This window comes from Styela clava, unplaced genomic scaffold (genome assembly GCF_964204865.1).
Source record: "Styela clava unplaced genomic scaffold, kaStyClav1.hap1.2 HAP1_SCAFFOLD_18, whole genome shotgun sequence".
In the NCBI taxonomy this organism is placed as follows: Eukaryota; Metazoa; Chordata; class Ascidiacea; order Stolidobranchia; family Styelidae; genus Styela; species Styela clava.
In genome coordinates, this window is record NW_027556465.1 from 280,001 (window position 1) to 285,000 (window position 5,000).

Sequence of the window (5,000 nt, forward strand, 5' to 3'; positions counted from 1 at the left end):
AACACCCCCGCCGGAGCGGAGGCCACCTTCGCGCGGGGACTTAGACCGACGGCAAACCGGTCGTGACCCGCGCCGGTCGCTAGTGCGCTGAGACGGTGCGCGAGCCGACTCGGCAGCGGCGCCTTAAGCGTCCGCGAACCGAGACGGCGCGCCCCCGCACCCAACTGAAAGCGAGCCGGCGACCTGACGGGCCCTCCCGTTTGCCTCTCAACGGTTTCACGTACTCTTGAACTCTCTCTTCAAAGTGCTTTTCAACTTTCCCTCACGGTACTTGTCCGCTATCGGTCTCGCGACCGTATTTAGTCTTAGGTGGAGTTTACCACCCGCTTTGGGCTGCATTCCCAAACAACCCGACTCCGAGAAGACCCGAAGCGGCCAAGGCAAGCGCCCCTATGGGCCTAACACCCGCCGTGGGACGAGGCCTCGATCAGAAGGACACCGGCGCTCGCCGTCAGCCGCACTGGGACTTCCGTACGTCACAACTCGGCGCGCTCGAAAAGCGCGCAGATTCGACGCTGGACTCTTCCCGGTTCACTCGCCGTTACTCAGGGAATCCCTGTTGGTTTCTTTTCCTCCGCTTAATAATATGCTTAAATTCAGCGGGTGCTCTCGCCTGAACTCAGGTCGTATGTGTCAAGCGGGCCGCTTCTTACACGGCCCGCTGGCATCGCAAGTCGTCGCCGCCGGCGCCGACCGAGCGCGTACCGTCGCCGCCTTGGCCCACGGTCGGTCTTGATCTCGTGACCGGACCGACCGACCTGGACCCGCCCCTCGAACGTAGTTGAACACGTCGAGGGGCCGGCGGTGTACGGGACACGCGGTCGCGCCGAGAAAGCTCGGCGACCGCTTCAACTTGGGGCGACGCCCGGCCGTCTTCGCAGAGGCCAGGCGACGGCCCTCGGGTGAGGACGAACGCGACCCTGAGGCAGACGCGGTCCCGGGATTGACCCGAGACCGCAATTCGCGTTCAGAAGGTCGACGTTCAATGTGTTCTGCAATTCACATTACTTCTCGCACTTGGCTGCGTCCTTCATCGACTCGCGAGCCGAGTGATCCACCGTTAAGAGTCGTCCTCGACGTTTCGCCCGGCGCCGAAGCGCGCGGACGTCACACTGTGGGATCGACCACAAAACCACCACCGACAACAACTGCACAAAAACACCAACAAACGGCGCCGAGCGACCGCCGGGCTGGGCCGGCGGCACATCGAGCGCGGTGCCCAGAAGCCACCATCGCACTCGGCTGCCTTGCTATGCCAACGTGTTACGCGTGTCGCACGGGGCGGAACCCCGATTGACGGCCGCCCTCTCGGCGGCACCCAAAGACAATTAAGTGCGCGGTCGGCCGGGGCCTACCACCACTTTCGGTAATGATCCTTCCGCAGGTTCACCTACGGAAACCTTGTTACGACTTTTACTTCCTCTAAATGATCAAGTTTGATCGTCTTCTCGACACGCCGACGCGGCCGTTGCCAGCCGCGACGGGGCCGATCCAAGGATCTCACTAAACCATTCAATCGGTAGTAGCGACGGGCGGTGTGTACAAAGGGCAGGGACGTAATCAACGCAAGTTGATGACTTGCGCTTACTGGGAATTCCTCGTTCAAGGGAAACAATTGCAAGTCCCTATCCCAATCACGAATGAGGTTCAACGGGTTACCCGGACCTTTCGGCCTAGGTTAGACACTCGCTGCTTCACTCAGTGTAGCGCGCGTGCGGCCCCGGACATCTAAGGGCATCACAGACCTGTTATTGCTCAATCTCGTGTGGCTAAACGCCACTAGTCCCTCTAAGAAGTTAGACGCCGACCGAGAAGGTTGCGTAACTATTTAGCATGCCAGAGTCTCGTTCGTTATCGGAATTAACCAGACAAATCGCTCCACCAACTAAGAACGGCCATGCACCACCACCCACAGAATCAAGAAAGAGCTCTCAATCTGTCAATCCTACCTGTGTCCGGGCCGGGTGAGTTTCCCCGTGTTGAGTCAAATTAAGCCGCAGGCTCCACTCCTGGTGGTGCCCTTCCGTCAATTCCTTTAAGTTTCAGCTTTGCAACCATACTTCCCCCGGAACCCAAAGACTTTGGTTTCCCGGAAGCTGCCGGAAAGGTCGTCATGGTAACGCCTCCCGATCGCTAGTTGGCATCGTTTATAGTCAGAACTAGGACGGTATCTGATCGTCTTCGAACCTCTGACTTTCGCTCTTGATTAAAGAAAACATTCTTGGCGAATGCTTTCGCAGTAGTTCGTCTTCCGCCGATCCAAGAATTTCACCTCTAACGGCAGAGTACGGACGCCCCCGTCTGTCCCTCTTAATCATTACCTCGTGCTCCGAAAACCAACAAAATAGAACCGAGGTCCTATTCCATTATTCCATGCAACACTATGCAGGCGAACAGCCTGCTTTGAACACTCTAATTTTTTCAAAGTAAACTTATCGGCCACCGCCGACACTCAGTCAAGAGCACCGACGGAGAACCGAAGGTGAGGCGAACGCAACCAGTGACACGCCTTGCGACGGACCGGCGGCGCTCGCCCAAAATCCAACTACGAGCTTTTCAACCGCAACAACTTTAGCATACACTGTTGGAGCTGGAATTACCGCGGCTGCTGGCACCAGACTTGCCCTCCAATGGATACTCGTTAAGAGTTTTAGGATGTACTCATTCCAATTACAGGGCCTCGTTAGAGTCCTGTATTGTTATTTTTCGTCACTACCTCCCCGTGTCGGGAATGGGTAATTTGCGCGCCTGCTGCCTTCCTTGGATGTGGTAGCCGTTTCTCAGGCTCCCTCTCCGGAATCGAACCCTGATTCCCCGTTACCCGTTATCACAAAGGTAGGCACGTAGCGTACCTTCGACAGTTGATAGGGCAGACACTTGAATGATACGTCGTCGGTGCAGAGACCGTACGATCCGCGTGGTTATCCAGAGTCATCAAACGTCACAGGACGAACCCGGTCGGTTTTGATCTGATAAAAGCGCGCCTCCCGAAGTCGGCGCTTAATGCATGTATTAGCTCTAGAATTACCACAGTTATCCACTTCGCTTACGAGACCAAATAAACCAAGACTGATTTAATGAGCCATTCGCAGTTTCGCTTTACGAGAACTCGTACTTGCACCTGCATGGCTTAATCTTTGAGACAAGCATATCACTACTGGCAGGATCAACCAGATAGCTGCGACAGCTGCGCTCGGCCCTTGCTGGGCCGCCCGGCGCGTGCTCGTCGCATTCGTTTAAGACCGAGGCGATCGCCTGCGGCCGTACTCAGCTTCGACAGTCGCTGGCCGCGACGTCCACGCTCTCGCCGGCAGTGCCAGGCGGAGCGATTTGCGTTTTTTCTTTGCTCGCCCTCTCTCGGGCTCGATCCATTCAGTTTCGCACAAACAAGAGCTCTGCCGGCCGCCTGCAGCGGTGCCTAAAACCCGGGCATAACAATGCGACCGTTCTGCTAGGCCGACAAGCGCTCAAGCCAGACGCTCGATCGAACGCCCCCTACATATTAGTCGAGACAACGGCTCGCTCATTAGCATCGCGTTTGTACTTTAACTTTTTTCGGCTCGGCTTCTTTCGACGCCGATGCCGGCGACGCAGCACTCTCTCGCCCGCCAGCCACCGAGAAAAGGGTGCGCTCCGACCGGCCCCGCACCGCTCTTTCTTGGCTCATTCGAAATTACTGTCTTTCGCTCTGACATGCCTTACCTAGGGTTAGGTTAGTATGCTTGCACGTTTGTACTTTAACTTTTTTTGGCTCGGCTTCTTTCGACGCCGATGCCGGCGACGCAGCACTCTCTCGCCCGCCAGCCACCGAGAAAAGGGTGCGCTCCGACCGGCCCCGCACCGCTCTTTCATGGCTCATTCGAAATTACTGTCTTTCGCTCTGACATGCCTTACCTAGGGTTAGGTTAGTATGCTTGCACGTTTGTACTTTAACTTTTTTTGGCTCGGCTTCTTTCGACGCCGATGCCGGCGACGCAGCACTTTCTCGCCCGCCAGCCACCGAGAAAAGGGTGCGCTCCGACCGGCCCCGCACCGCTCTTTCTTGGCTCATTCGAAATTACTGTCTTTCGCTCTGACATGCCTTACCTAGGGTTAGGTTAGTATGCTTGCACGTTTGTACTTTAACTTTTTTCGGCTCGGCTTCTTTCGACGCCGATGCCGGCGACGCAGCACTCTCTCGCCCGCCAGCCACCGAGAAAAGGGTGCGCTCCGACCGGCCCCGCACCGCTCTTTCATGGCTCATTCGAAATTACTGTCTTTCGCTCTGACATGCCTTACCTAGGGTTAGGTTAGTATGCTTGCACGTTTGTACTTTAACTTTTTTTGGCTCGGCTTCTTTCGACGCCGATGCCGGCGACGCAGAAATCTCTCTCGCCCGCCAGCCACCGAGAAAAGGGTGCGCTCCGACCGGCCCCGCACCGCTCTTTCATGGCTCATTCGAGTTTACTGTCTTTCGCTCTGACATGCCTTACCTAGGGTTAGGTTAGTATGCTTGCACGTTTGTACTTTAACTTTTTTCGGCTCGGCTTCTTTCGACGCCGATGCCGGCGACGCAGCACTCTCTCGCCCGCCAGCCACCGAGAAAAGGGTGCGCTCCGACCGGCCCCGCACCGCTCTTTCTTGGCTCATTCGAAATTACTGTCTTTCGCTCTGACATGCCTTACCTAGGGTTAGGTTAGTATGCTTGCACGTTTGTACTTTAACTTTTTTCGGCTCGGCTTTTTTCGACGCCGATGCCGGCGACGCAGCACTCTCTCGCCCGCCAGCCACCGAGAAAAGGGTGCGCTCCGACCGGCCCCGCACCGCTCTTTCATGGCTCATTCGAGTTTACTGTCTTTCGCTCTGACATGCCTTACCTAGGGTTAGGTTAGTATGCTTGCACGTTTGTACTTTAACTTTTTTCGGCTCGGCTTCTTCCGACGCCGATGCCGGCGACGCAGCACTCTCTCGCCCGCCAGCCACCGAGAAAAGGGTGCGCTCCGACCGGCCCCGCACCGCTC

The 5,000-nt window shown here is 56.7% G+C and overlaps 2 non-coding genes and 1 pseudogene across 2 annotated transcripts; all 3 read right to left on the reverse strand.

Moving 5' to 3' along the window:
- The window catches only part of LOC144418637 (large subunit ribosomal RNA), a 3,683-nt pseudogene extending 3,056 nt beyond the window's left edge, over nt 1-627 (reverse strand).
- Nucleotides 628-915: 288 nt separating this feature from the next.
- Nucleotides 916-1,069, reverse strand: LOC144418647 (5.8S ribosomal RNA). Its single transcript, XR_013473582.1, has one exon. It is a non-coding gene; the product is annotated as a 5.8S ribosomal RNA (ribosomal RNA).
- A 298-nt stretch (nt 1,070-1,367) lies between these two features.
- LOC144418540 (small subunit ribosomal RNA) lies at nt 1,368-3,177 on the reverse strand. Its single transcript, XR_013473530.1, has one exon. It is a non-coding gene; the product is annotated as a small subunit ribosomal RNA (ribosomal RNA).
- Between the last annotated feature and the right edge of the window lie 1,823 nt (nt 3,178-5,000).